Here is a 15,743-nt window from a genome sequence, read left to right as displayed (position 1 = left end):
ACAATTGCGGCCATGATTAGTAAGGGCAAAAGTGAAATGTGTACGGTAACGGCCTGGTCTTTGGGTGCCATCTACTGAGCAGAAAATATTATTACATTCTTAAATGTACATCTAATGAAGGGAATAGAAATCCAAAATTATCAACTTTTACATAATGAGAAGAGGAACAATTTAGCAGTACATGTATAATTATTATCTACTATTGGCGGTAGTTATATACTCATTATCTGGTATTGGTAGTACCCTGTTTCACTGAAAATATTAATTTTTTGCTCCAAAAATTGCACTAGGGCCTATTTTAGGGGATTTCCTGTTTTTTCATGAACAATCCACATTTATCAACAAAAAACAAGATTTATTCAAAAATAGTCATGTCATCACATTGTGGAACATCATAACTCTCCAAACCCTGAATTCCATCTTGAATTTCTTGTGACTCCATTTTCTTTTAGAACCATTGTCCCAATTTATCATGTCTAGCAACAGCACGTTCCTACATGAGCACCTCTTGTCTTTATATGTATATTGTAGCTTATTTTTGGGGTAAGCTTATATTTCGAGCATCCTCAAAAATACAGAAAAAGCATGCTAGAGCTATTTTCAGGGAAACAGTGTACATGTATTGTCATTATCTGGTATTAGTGGTACGTGTATAGTTATTAAATAGTATTTGTGGTACATGTAGAGTTATTATCTGGTTTTGGTGGTAATGTATAGTCATTATCTAGTATGGGTAATACGTGTATAGGTAATATTCGGTTTTGGTGGCACAAATAAAGACATTATCTGGTATTGGTGGTATGTGTATAGTCATTATCTGGTATTGGTGGTATGTATATAGGCATGTATTTATACATTTATAAGCTTTATCTGGTGTTGCCCAGACCTGTGTAGTCATTATCTGGTTTTGGTGGTAGGTGTATAATAATTTTAAGGTATTGATGGTACGTGTATAATCATTATCAGGTATTAGTGGTACGGGTATAGTCATTATCTGGTATTGGCAGTATGTGTATTGTCCTTATCGGGTATTGGTGGTATGTGTATTGTCATTATCTGGTATTGGTGGTATGTGTATTGTCATTATCTGGTATTGGTGGTACATATATAGATATTATCTGGTATTGGTGGTATGTATATAGTCACTATCCAGTATTGGTGGCAGGTATAAAGTCATTATCTGGTATTGGTGGTACGTGTATAGTTTTTATCTGTTTTTGGTAGTAGGTGTATAGTCATTATCTGGTTTTGGTGGTAGGTGTATATTAGTTTTCTAGTATTAGTGGTATTTGTAAGTTCATTATCAGGTATTGGTGGTGCGTAAATAGTCTTTATCTGGTATTGGCGGTACGTGTATAGTCAAGATCTGGTATTGGTGGTATGTGTATAGTCATTATCTAGTATTGGTGGTATGTTTACAATCATTATCTGGTTTTGCTTGTATTGCCTGTATTGTCATTATCTGGTTTTTGTAGTACATATATTATCTGGTATTGGTAGTACGTGTTTGGTCATTATCGGGAAATTTGCGGTACATGTATTGGTATTATCAGGTATTAGCGGTAGGTGTATTATTATTTTCAGGATTTTGCGGTAGGTGTATTGTCATTATCTGGTATTGGTGGTACATATAAAGTCTTTATCTGGTATTGCTGGTACATGTATAATCATTATCTGGTATTGGTAGTACGTCTTTGGTCATTATTGGTTATTCGCGTTACATGTATTGTTATTATCTGGTATTAGCGGTAGGTGTATTATTATTTTCAGGATTTTGTGGTAGGTGTATTGTCATTATCTGGTATTGGTGGTACATATAAAGTCTTTATCTGGTATTGCTGGTACATGTATATTCATTATCTGGTATTGGTAGTACATCTTTGGTCATTATTGGTTATTCGCGTTTCATGTATTGTTATTATCTGGTATTAGCGGTAGGTGTACTGTTATTTTCTGGTATTGGCGGTAGGTATATTGTCAATATTTGTATTGGTGGCACATTTAGTGGCCCTGATTTATTAAAGATCTCCAAGGCTGGAGAGAATACACTTTAACCAGTGAAGCTGAGTGATCAAGCAACTTTGGAATGGAACTGGTCCAGATTTGAAAATATTTGCTAACAATAGCTAATGACTTTTAGGAAATCCATTCCAGCTTCCACTGATGAAAGTGTATTCCCTCCAGCCCTGGAGAACTTTATTAAACCAGGGCCCTAGTCTTTATCTGGTATTGGTGGTATATGTACAATCATTATCTGGTATTGGTTGTAAATGTATAGTCTTATCTGGTATTATCTGGTATTGGTGGTACGTTTATAGTTATTATGTGGTAACGGTGGTACGTGTATAGTCATTATCTGGCATTGGTAATACATGTATATCTATGTAAAATAATTATCTGGTAATGGCGGTATATGTAAAGTCATTATCTGGTATTGATGGTACGTGTACAGTCATTATCTAGCATTGGTGGTATATGTATAGGTAATATCTGGTACGGGTGGTACATGCATAGCCATTACCTAGTATTGGCAGTACGTGTAAAGCCATGATCTTGTATTCGCAGTATGTGTAAAATAATTTTCTGGTATTGGCAGTACGTGTTAGTCATTATTTGGTATTGGTGGTACGTGTATTCTCATTATCTCGTATTGGCAGTATGTTTATAGTCCTGGTATTGGTAGTATGTGTTTATTAATTAACTGGTATTGGTGATACATGTATATGTATTATCTGGTATTTGTGGTACATGTATGATCATTATTTGATATTGGTGGTACATGTAAAGTCATTATCTGGTAATGGTGGTACTTGTAAAGTCATTATCTGGTATTTGCGATATGTTTAAAGTCATTGTCTGGTATTGGCAGTACGTGTATAGTCATTATTTGGAATTGTTGGTACGTGTCTTGTCATTATTTGCTACTGGCGGTAGGTGTATAGTCATTATCTGATATTGGTGGTACATGTATAGCTATTATCTGGTATTGGTGGTACATGTGTATTCATTATCTGGTATTGGTGGTGGATGTAAAGCCATGATCTTCTATTGGCGGTAAGTGTAATATATTTTTCTTGTATTGGCAGTACGTGTATAGTCATTATTTGGTATTGGTGGTATGTGTATAGTCATTGCCCCTGATTCATCAATAAAATCCGCGCTCGCTGGAAGCGCGAAAGTACGCGCAGCCAGCGATCGCGGTTTACCGCGGTCCGGACTCGAGTGTGCTTGTACACGCGCCTCCTCACTGCCAGCCGGATTCCTGCCTTCATAATAATGAGCAATAGGGGGCGCGAATCTGCTTTCCTCTGGACAGGATCTGCCTTGGATGGTGGTCAGCCTCACTCAGCCACAGCTCCTGAGACTCTAGGAACACGCTGACCCTTGGATGCAAGCGGATTCTGTTTCACACACAGTCCTTGCAAGATGTCTGCTCTCCTGCTTCCTGCTTCCTCTCCTTTTCAGAACAACCACACCTCCTAACAATATACAAATACTGGCCACTTGTTTAGCTGTGCTCAGAAACAGCGGCATCTTGTGGCTAAAATACAGAACGACAGTAGTCCTATATTTTATTACAAACATTAAACACATGTGCTGTTTTCTCAATCTCACACATGTATAGTGTGTATATAGTATGTTATTTGATAATGGTGGTTCTTTTATAGTCTTTTATTGGTATTGACGGTACATGTATAGTCATTATCTGGTTTTGGTGCTATGTTTTATTATTTATTATTATTAAAAAGGATTTAGAGAGCGCCAACATATTACACAGCGCTGTACAGTAATTCTGGTACTGGTGGTACTTTTATAGTCTTTATCTGGTATTGGCGGTACGTGTATAGTCATTATCTAGTTTTGGTGGTAGGTGTAAAATAATTTTCTGGTATTGATGGTCCGTGTATACTCATTATCTCGTATTGGCAGTAGGTGTATAGTCATTATCTGGTATTTGTGGTACATGTATGATCATTATCTGGTAATGGTGGTACTTGTAAAATCATTATCTGGTATTTGTGATATGTGTAAAGTCATTGTCTGGTATTGGCAGTACGTGTATAGTCATTATTTGGAATTGTTGGTACGTGTCTTGTCATTATTTTCTACTGGTGGTAGGTGTATAGTCATTATCTGATATTGGTGGTACATGTATAGTCAATATCTAGGACTAGTGGTACATGTATCGTTATTATCTGATATTGGTTGCACATGTATAGCCATTATCTGGTATTGGTTGTACATGTATAGTCATTCCCTGATATTGGTGGTACATGTATAGCCATTATCTGGTATTGATGGTACATGATTATTCATGTTTATTGTTATTATTACATATTACACAGCGCTGTACAGTAATTCTGGTACTGGTGGTACTTTTATAGTCATTATCTGGTATTGGTGGTACATATATAGTCATTATCTGGTATCAGTGGTACATGTATAGCTAATATCTGATATTGGTGGTACATGTATAGCTATTATCGGGTATTGGTGGTACATGTATAGGTATCATTTGATATTGGCGGTACATGTATTGTCATTACCTGGTATTGGTGGTACGTGCATATTCATTATCGGGTATTGGGGTTACGTGTATAGTCTTTATGTGCTATTGGTGGAACGTGTATAGTAGGTGTCTAGTTATTATCTGGTACTAGTGGTAGTTGTATAGTCATTATCTGGATTTACTGGTACATGTACAATCATAATCTGGTATTGGAGGTATGTGTATAGTCATTATCTGGTATTGGTGGTACGTGTATACTCATTATCTGGTATGGGTGGTACATATATACAGTGAGGGAAAGAAGTATTTGATACCCTGCTAATTTTGTACGTTTGCCCTCTGACAAAGAAATGTCCAGTCTATAATTGTAATGGTTTATTGTAGGTGTGAAAGACTGAATAACAAAAAAAGGAACCCTCAAAAACCCAGTGCTCAAAAATCAGAGCTTGATGTGCATTGTAATGAGTAAAATAAGTATTTGATCCCCTATTAACCAGCAAGATTTCAGGCTCCCAGGTGTCTTCGCTGTATGCAGGTAATGAACTGAGATTAGGAGCACCCTCTGTAAGGGAGTGCTCCTAATCCAAGCTTTTACGGTACGGTATAAAAGACACCTGTCCAGAAAAGCAATCAATCAATCAGATTCCAAACTAGCCACCATGTCCAAGACTAAAGAGCTGTCTAAGGATGTCAGGGACAAGATTAAAGACCTACACAAGGCCGAACTGGGCTAAAAGACTATCGCCAAGCAGCTTGGTGAGAAGGTGACAACAGTTGGCGCTATAAATCGCAAATGGAAGAAACACAAAATAACTGTCTATCTCCCTCAGTCTGGGGCTCCATGCAAAATCTCCCCTTGTGGAACTGCAATGATCAGGAGAACGGTGACGAAGCAGCCCAGAACTTCACGGGGGGAATTTGTCAATGATCTCAGGACAGCTGGGACCATAATCACCAAGAAAACAATTGGTAACACACTGCGCCGTGAAGGCCTGAAATCTTGCGGAGCCTGCATGGTCCCCCTGCTCAAGACAGTACATGTACAGGCCCATCTGCAGTTTGCCAATAAACATCTAAATGATCCAGAGAACTGGGTGAAAGGGTGTTGTGATCAGATGAGACCAAAATTAAGCTCTTTGGCATCAACTCAACTCGCTGTGTTTGGAGGAGGAGGAATGCTGCCTATGACCCCAAGAACACCATCCCCCCCGTCAAACATGGAAGTGGACACATTATGTTTTGGGGTGTTTTTCTGCCAAGGGCACAGGACACCTTCACTACAACAAAGGGACAGTGAACAGGGCCATGAACTGTCAAATCTTGGGTGAGCACCTCCTTCCCTCAGCCAGGACATTGAAAATTGGTCTTGGATGGGTATTCCAGAACAACAATGACCCAAAACACATGGCCAAGGCAACAAAGGAGTGGCTCAAGAAGAAACACATGAAGGTCCTTGAGTGGCCAAGCCAGTCTCCAGACTGGTTGATATGGGAATAAATACTTATTTCACTCGTTACAATGCACATCAAGCTCTGACTTTTGAGCACTGACGGTATTGACAGTATGTGGAAAGTCATTTACTGGTATTAGCAAAACATGCAAAGACATGATTTGGTATTGGCGATATGTGTAAAGTCATGATCTGGTATTAGCGGTATGCTTTTATTCATTATCAGGTATTGGTGGTACACGTATAGCCATTATCTGTTATTGACGTTATGTCTTTTTTGTCATTATATAGTATTGGTGGTGGGTGTCTGGTCATTATTTGGTGTTGGAGGTAGGTGTATAATCATTATCTGGTATTAGTAGTACATGTATAGTCATTATCTGGTATTGGTGGTTCGTATATAGGTATTATCTGGTATTGGTGGTGCTTGTAAAGTCATTATCTGGTATTTTTGGTACGTGTAAACTCATTTTCTGGTGTTGGCAGCACATTTATAATTACTATTTGGTATTGGCAGTAGGTTTTGAGAGAAAAATAAAGAGGGTCTCTATATAGCATATAAAATATACTAATATGCTTTTATCAAGAATAGTTACTGCTTTGTGCAACACAAACAATCAGAGGGATGGTCCAGAAAGCTCAGCACAGAATGGCATTGAAGGCTGATAAAAGACCTGGGTGGTTAGAACCAGTTTGAATAAAAATCCAAGATGGTAGACAGTCATTTCTGTTACAAAAGTACTGTTTTCTGGTATTGGTGGTACATCTATAGTTATTATTTGGTATTGGTGGTATGTTTATAGTCTCTATCTGGTACTGGTGGTACATGTATAGTCATTATTTAGTATTAAGGGAAGGTGTATTATCTTTATCTGGTATTGCTAGTACATGTATTGTCATTATCTGGTATTGGTGGTAGGTGTATAATAATTTTCTAGTATTGGTGGTTTGTGTATAATCATTATCAGGTATTGGTGGTAGGTTTATAGTCTTCATTTGGTATTGGCGGTACGTGTATAGTCATTATTTGGTATTGGCGGTACGTGTTTTGTCAATATCTGGTATTGGCGTTACGTGTACAGTCTTAATCTGGTATTGGTGGTATGTATATAGTCATTATCTGGTATTGATGGTACGTGTAAAGTCATTATCTGGGATTGGTGGTACATGTATAGTCACTATCTGGTATTGGTGGTACATAGAGTCATTATCTGGTATTGGTGGTACATACTGTCACACTTACTTTCTTTCCTTCTAAACCGCAGATGCCTCTCTTCTGCACATACGGCAAGTTCTTATGCTGGGTGTGCCTGTTTCCAAGCTTTATCAATTCTGTCCAATACGCTGGCCAATCAGGAAACTGGCTCTTGACCAGCCCTGGCTATTTAGCTCAAAAGCTGCACTTAGTGTTCATGCAACGTGTCTCCATTGTGCCGAGCCCCTAGTTCTGTGAGCTAGTTCCTGTTCACCTGGTGCTTAAGTCAGTGTTTTCTCTGTCAAGCTCCTGCGTTAACTCCTCAGTGTCTAGTCTGTTGGTTCCCAGCCATCTTCCCAGTGCTGTTCCAGTGTTCCTGTCTGTCTGTGGATATCACTTAGTCACCTGTGCCTGCTGTTGCTTCCAGTGTCCCTTGTGTTCCTTGTGCCCACAGTGGCCCCTGTGTCACTGGTGTCTGTCTCCTGGATCCCTGGCAATTGACCCCTGGTGTGTGACCTGACCTCTCCTGCTTGCTGCCTGCCTCGACCCCGACTATCCTTCTGCTTTGTGATTTGGTACCGTGTTTTGCCCACCATGGTGTACCCATAAACCGCAACCTGGCAGTAACCAGCGGCGCAACATCTGAGGCTCTGGAGAAAACCCGGTTATTGCTTAGACTCTGCGCCTTGGCTCTTCTAAGGGCTCACATCACCTCCGTGCAACTCATAGCACACCCTAGTGGTCCTGTCTCTCTGTGCGTGACAGTTTGCATGAACCATGTATACACCCTCCCAGACCTCAGCGGACCCCAACTAACTACTCGCCCAGAGGCTGGACGTCCAGGAAGCTACCCAAACCCAGGTACTCCACCAGCTTTATGTGCTCACTACCCGTCTGGATCAGCTTTTGGTGCCCTCTAGTGCACCTGCTGAACCTCCGGTCATGGTCCAGTCTCCTGCAATACCAGTGGCCTTTGCACTTCACCTACCACCCCCACAACAATTTCTTGGGGATCCCAAGACCTGTCTTGGCTTCATTAACCTGTGCAATATACATTTTGAGCCTCAGCTACAAAGCTTTCCTACAGACCGGGCTAAAGTGGCGTACGTGATGATGGTGTGGGGTTTTTTCTCTGCTACTTATGTCAAGCAGTGCGCCTGGCCTATGAAGCCACTGACTTAACCTCTGCGTATCTCTGCGATGGAGGGAACCACTCTGTCCTATGGACTAATCCACTTCCAAACTTTGCCCATGAAAATGGCTGTAGGTGTGCTACATCAGGAAACCATCACCTTCCTGGTTCTTCCACAGGCCTCATCTGCAGTCATCCTGGGACTCCCATGGCTTCAATACCACTCCCCAGTGTTAGATTGGTCTACTACAAAGGTATTGGCTTGGGTCCCCTCTTGCCTCTCCCAGTGTTTGACTAAGTTCAAGCCGCTCACTCTCTCCACGTCGTAGGTTGCTCCATTCATTCCTACTCAGTACTTGGACTTTCAAGACTTCTTTTCCAAATGCCAGGCCGAGCAGCTTCCTCCTCACCGCTCCTTTGACTGTGCTATAGAACTCATACCTGGTACCTGGGCGGGTATACTCTCTCAGTCTCCCTGAGACTAAGGCTACGAGTGAGTACATCAAGGAAAACCTGCAGCAAGTATTTATTCCCATGTCTATTTTCTCTGCTGGTGCAGGATTCTTTTTCGTCCAGGAAAAAAGATGGGACTATACGCCCCTGTATTTACTATCGCGGTCTAAATGCCATCACGATTAAGAACCGAAACCCATTGCCGCTTATCCTCCAAACTGGACTTTTGAGGGTTCTATACCCTAATTCGGATCAAGGAGAGGGACGAATGAAAGACAGCAATTATTACCAGGGATGGGCATTATGAGTAGCTGGTTATGCCCTTCGGTTTCAGTAATACCACAGCTGTCTTCCAACAATTTGTCAACAAGGTATTTCATGACCTGCTTTACGTCTGTGTTGTGGTCTATCTGGATGACATCCTGATTTTTTCCCCTGATTTGCCCTCTCACAGACAGCATGTCTGCCTGGTCCTACAAATACGCCAAAACAACAGACTCAATATGAAGGGTGAGAAATGCCTGTTTGAACTCCCCAAGATGCCCTTTCTGGGCTACATTGTCTCCAAAGAGGGTCTCTCCATGGATCCTGAAAAGGTTTCGGCTATTTCTAACTGGCCGCTACCCTGCGGTCTTAAGGCCACTCAGCTAACTTCTACCGGCAATTCATTAGAAAATACTCCAGTCTTTTAGCTCCCATCACCGCCCTGACCCGGATAGATACTGACCCCAAGAACTGGCCCTCAGAGGCTATTGAGGTCTTTCATGCTCTGAAGCAAGCTTACTTTTCTGGCCCTGCTCTGGTTAGGCCAGATGTATCCAAACCCTTTTCTATTGAGGTTGACGTCTCCTCTGTTGGAGTGGGGCCCTTCTCTTTCAGACCCCCACTGGAGCAAGACGCCCATATGCATGCTTTTCTAGGAAGTTTTCCCCAGCAGAAAATAATTATTTTATCGGAGACTCCTGGCTATCAAGTTAGCTTTGGAAGAATGGCGTATTCCCTTTACAAGATCACTATTTTTACTGACTACAGAAACCTGCAGTATCTGCAGTCTGCTTGCCGTCTAAACCCCTGGCAAGCCTGTTGGTCATTATTCTTTTCTCGTTTTGACTTTGGTATTATTTTTAAACCTGGTTCCACCAACTCCCGAGCAGATGCACTTTCTCGCTTATTTGATCCACAGGATTCCGAGACTGCTGTGAAGCCAGAGTTTATCATCCCTCCAGCCTGCATCTTGGCCTTGACCTCTATCCAGGAATCGGCTATCCCTCTTGGTAAACCTTGGTGCCTCCTTAACTTTGCATTAAAATATTACGTTGGGCACATGACTCGAAACTTTCTAGTCATCCAGGTGTTCACAGAACGTACCTTTTTCTCTCCTGACAGTATTGGTGGCCCAATCTTCACAAGGATGTGACAGACTGTCAAGGCCTGTGCTGTCTGTTCTCAAAGAAAGTCTGCCACCTATGCTCCTGCAGGCCCACTTTTTCCACTACCTATTTCCACAGAACCTTGGGTAATCCATCTATGGATTTCATCTCTGATCTTCCTCCTTCTGATGGCTGTAAGGTTATTTGGGTGGTTGTGGATCGTTTTTCTAAAATGGCCCATTTTGTACCCCTTCCAGCTTTACTATCGGCAGCAGCGTTGGTGCCAGTCTTTATTCAAGAAATTTTTAGACTTCATGACATGCCCACTCATATCGTCTCTGGTTGTGGGGTACAATTTACTTCATGTTTCTGGAAAGGCTTCTGCAAATCCCTGGACATTTCAGCGGAATTCTCCTCAGCTTACCAACCGCAATCCAATGGACAGATGGAAAGGGCCAATCAGTCCTTGGAACAGAGTTTTCAAGCCCTAGTATCTGCCCACCATGATGACTGGGTGGCTCTGCTACCTAGGGCAGAGTTTGTCCACAATAATCATGTTTGCACAAGCACCAAGGAATCTCCATTTTTTATTGTTTACAGCAAACATCCTCGCCTTCCTTCTCCTATACCCTGCTCCACTGAAATACAAGCACTATGTGCCCTGCAGAGGGACTTCAGCTGTATTTTGGCTTCAACATCAGAACACCTAGACCAGTGGGTGGCCTGTTACAGGAAGTTTGCTGATCGGCATCGCTGTAAGGCGCCTCTTCTCCAACCTGGGGACAAAGTCTGGCTATCCACCAGGAAAATTCCTTGCAAGGTGCCTTCTCTAAAGTTTGTTCCACGGTTCATCGGACCTTATGTCATTTCTGCCATGGTTAACTCAGTTTGTTAAAAGTTACGCCTTCCTCCACATCTCAAGCTGCCCGATGCTTTCCATGTGTCTCTACTTAAGCCGTTGGTCCTGAACCGCTTTTCTCATCCCTCTCCACTGGCTACTCCTGCAACCGATTTTTCTCAGGAATATGAAGACCATCAAATTTTGAATTCTAAAATTTCTTGTAAGAAGCTTATGTACCTGATCAACTGGAAAGGTTTTGCCCTAAAGAGAGATCATGTGTTTCTGCTGCATATGTGTCTGCCCCTCTTCTGGCTAAAAAGGTTCCACCTCCGCTTTGCTTTGAAACTTTGAAATCTCGGCGGGTGGAGAGGCCCAGTAAAAGGGAGGGGGTAATGTCACACTTACTTCTTCCTCTCTAAACCGCAGATGCCTCCCTTCTGCGCATGCGGCCTGTTCTGCTGCTGGGTGTGCCTCTGTTTCCATGCTTTATTCCGCCCAATACACTGGCCAATCAGAAATTAGCCTTTTGACCAGCCCTGGCTATTTAGCCAGCTCACACGCTGCACTCTGTGTTTGTGTAACATGTCTCCATTGTGCCAAGCCCCTAGTTCTGTGAGCTAGTTTCTGTCCAGCTCCTGTGGTAACCCCTTGTTGTCCTGTCTATTGGGTCCCAGCCAACTTCCATGTGCTGTTCCAGTGTTCCTGTCTGTCTGTGGATATCCCTGAGTCATCTATGCTTCCTGTTGCTTCCAGTGTCTCCTGTGTTCCCTGTTCCCACAGTTGCCCCTGTTTCTCTGGTGTCTGTCTCCTGGATCCCTGGCAATTGATCCCTGGTATGTGACCTGACCTCTCTTGCTTGCTGCTTGTCTCGACCCTGGCAGTACCTGGCAGTATCCAGCGGCAAAACATTCTCACCATCAGAGGCTCTGGAAAAACCTGGTTACTGCTTAGACTCTGCCTTGGCCCTTCTCAGGGCTCACATAACCTCTGTGCAAGCCATAGCGCCCCCTAGTGGTCCTGTCTCTCCGTGCGTGACACATACATTGGTCAATATTTGGTATTGGTGTTACGTGTATTGTCATTATCTGGTATTGGTGGTAGGTATATTGTCATTATCTGGTATTGGTGGTACATATATAGTCATCATCTGGTATTGGCGGTATATATATAGTCTTTATCTGGTATTAGTGTTGCATATATAGTCATTATCCTAAAATGATCAGCTGACCAGATGACATAGTTTAAATAATAATCTTCATCCTCATGTCCAATATTTGTAAACTGAACTATCTTTACTTTCTTTTAAACTCCTAATTTTTTCCTTATTTGAAAAACATCAGTTGATGGCGCTGTCCTCATGAAACTTTGTAACAAACTCTTGAATAACTGCACTTGTATCTCACGGCTCAGATCTCTCAAACCACTATGCTGGTTAATGTACTAGATTTTGATTCTTTTTCTAATGGAATTTTAAGGTCAAACAAATTTAAATTTATACTGAAGTATATACAGTATATTATTGCCTGGTGTTTTATTTTAGCACAAGATAAGTTTCTTAACTAGCACGGAGACCAAAATATTTTTTACCTTACTTTGCTAGATTTTCATAAAGATTAACTTTTTAAAAGATTGAATAAAGTGGGTCTTGTCATCAGTGTTTTCACCCAAGATTCACTCCCCTTTTTTGTCAAAATCTACCTAGTATTAGGTAACAAAAGGTATTAAGATTCAAATAAATCTTTGTATATGTTTTTACTAAAATGGTAAATTCATTAATGAAAAAAAACAGACAGCAGAAAATGGCATTGTATTCTGTTGATAATTATTGTCAGTTTTGCTAATAGCAGCATTTTTAAAGGTTGTTGCTATGGCACCTTCATAAAATTTTATTGTGCTGCAGGTAAAAACTCTTTAACTTCACTTGCCACAATGGTGGAAACATTATGTTTGTTTGCAGAAACAGCAGTAAGAAACATTCATTTATATTTCTCTTTCATAATGTCAGAAAAAAAATTGGCACTAATCGCCAGTAAAATACTAACAAAGACCCCCAACCACCGTTACTGCCGAACACTTGAAAGATGATGCTCATCTAAAGCCATGGTCTATGAAGTTCAAGTCCCAAAATTTCCCTCTTTCCCTGTTTACAAGAAGCAAGTTCCACATCTCTGCCAAAGTGAAGTGGACACCTCCTATTGGATGTCTAATGATGAGATCCTCACAGGAGGGATCAACAGATGATGACATAAGCATGGGCGGAGCATTGGGGACTGGCCAGTGTGTGTGCATCTGAGGCACCGGATAAGCTGTGCCCACAGCCAAAAACAATGCTGTCCACGGATCTGGATGATAAATGTTTTTGAATATACCTTGTTTCACAAAGTAAGGAAGAAGATGGGTTTGAGTGAGGTGATGAGGGAAAGGGTAATATTTTCCTAGATGGGTTTTTAAAGTGTATTTCTTTCTCCCCAGTAGTCATAGGAAGATAGAAATTCTCCAGCAGGACAAAGAACATGCTTCCTAGAGAATGTGAGCTCTGGGGGGAGATATTTTTGGAAAGATTTCCTTTCCCATGCTGTTGTGTTTCATAAAAATGGCTCCCATGGTTTTCCTGTTTATCCTCTGTTCAAAGGGTTTGAAGGTAGGGTGAATTCACTATTTTTGGCCTGGGGCTATTATCACCTTAAAAAAACAGCAGCTATATATACTCTGAAAATCACATGTCAGTAATTTTTACATGAGTCCACATATATGGTGCAAGTATAATAAATCCACATGATCAATGGCCCTGATTTATTAAAGCTCTCCAAAAATGGGGAAGAAGAATTGGCAAAACACCCGCAATGGATTTCCTAAAATCGTGTGCCATTACTTGTCAAATGTATTTAGTCCTGGACTAGATCCAGCCCAGGTTTGCTGGATCATCCAGGTTCTCACATGATAACCTATCTTCTCCAGTCTTGGAGATCTTTAATAAAACAGGCCCAATGTTTTGTATAGCATTTGGTAAATTGGATACGATGCCACCTAGTTGTAGAGCACACACTTTAATCTTTATGCCATACTGTTTGTTCCCTAGTCCACCCACCTCACTCTGTATGCCATACTGGGTCATACTGTCTGTTCTCTATTTCACACACCTCATTCTGTATGCCATACTATCTGTTCCCTATTCTATACACCTCATTCTGTATGCCAAACTGTTTGTTCCCTATTCCACACACCTCATTCTGTATGTCATGCTTATAAATATGCCTTTAGATGAACTTTTCCTAGTGATTGCAGGATACTGTACTGCAAAAAAAAAAAAAAAAAAGAATGAAAAGAAATATACTGCATACAATGGCAATTGGTCGTGTGTCATTTTCTAGTTTTACCACAAGGTGGTGCCCAAGCTACATATTTGACATTTACCCAAATATATTGGCTTAAAATTTCAGAGGTGTTTGTTCTCCATTTACCTGGCAAACAGCTATTAAGTGCTAAAATAAGTGTTGTTATTACAGCAATAAGGGCTGTGTATATAAATAACAACTTTTATGGCTGAAGTACTCTATCAAGCATTTAAACATTGCTGCTTCACTGCCCTTAATATTTCATTTTTTTATTCTGCCCAATATCAAAGGCGCTTCTGGTGCAGTGGGTGGTTGTGCACTATTCTCTCAGTCACAGAATTTATTCATCTCTTCAAATGTTAAAGCTGCCTACTTTTGATTGGCTGCAATAGTGGTCTGAAACAGAAAATTTTTACCCCAAGCTTTCTTGAACGTCAGAAACATACCAAATAATTTATATTTATTATCTATTCTTGCATACCACATTACAACCTCTACCAGCCATTTTTTAAGGAAGCCACAGCTTTGGTTAACCAAGCAGTTGGACAGATTATGGTAAAATTCAGAAGCCCTTTTGTGAACCTTTCTTTTTGTGTCATACCCACTGGAAATTAAAACTAATTATCAAGTTTTTTGGACAGGTATGGTCATTGGAGGATTTTTCCTAATGTATTTATTTATTTTGGATCTTCCATCTTGGTTGATAAATAGGGTACATTTTTCCAGCTGGGCCAATAATGGCAAAAAAAAAATCAAGAGCCTTAACCCTTTATTCTTTAGCTTTAAAGAATTCTTGTTGAGACCGTTGGGTCTGAATCTTTGCAGATTTTGTAATTTTGTGTGATCATCATTCCATTAAAGCTTAGTTCTAGTTTAGTTTTGAATAGACAGGGAAGGCTTTTTACTAATCTCTGCATTCTTATCCAATTATGTGCAGTTGAATTAAAAAAAATATATATATAATCTTTGTATGATTGGATGTTAACCATAGGTTTGCTCCTCCAGGGATGGGTCCACTGGCTCCTGCACCTTCCTATTGGACAATTAAATTGCATCTGGTAGCCAATAGGAGGCATTGTTAGTTGTGGAGAAAATCGGATGCTAAAAATGCCAGCTCTGGTCACTATTTCCGTACTAGGGATCCCTGGGTTTTTGGTACCTGTAGGCACCTGGTGTTTCCTGCTCAGAAGGCCTGGAGTCACTCTCCTAGTTTTACAATAAAATAAACCTTTCATCTGGAAATATGTATTCTGCCAATGACAGCTATCAGATAGGTTGCCATTTTCCTGGCTACCATGGTTCTGCTATAGCTTTATCGCTGTGATCCATATTGGGCACCCAGGTTTTCCCACTTCTTGTCCAATGGTCAGGGATTACTGAATTACTATAAAGGCTTCCATTGTTAGTAGTATTCTGGCTATAGTTATGATCTTTTGCCTTCAATCCTGAGTTTCTGA

General features: G+C 40.8%; 1 long non-coding RNA gene across 1 annotated transcript in view; it reads left to right on the top strand.

The window, feature by feature from the left end:
- LOC140343553 (uncharacterized) overlaps positions 1-15,743 on the top strand; it is a 53,722-nt gene that overhangs the window by 26,540 nt on the left and 11,439 nt on the right. The gene's annotated exons all lie outside the window — the stretch shown is intronic.

Source organism: Pyxicephalus adspersus, chromosome Z (genome assembly GCF_032062135.1).
Source record: "Pyxicephalus adspersus chromosome Z, UCB_Pads_2.0, whole genome shotgun sequence".
NCBI lineage: Eukaryota > Metazoa > Chordata > Amphibia > Anura > Pyxicephalidae > Pyxicephalus > Pyxicephalus adspersus.
The sequence above is the reverse complement of the archived record's forward strand: the minus strand, read 5'-3'. Positions and strand labels throughout refer to the sequence as shown.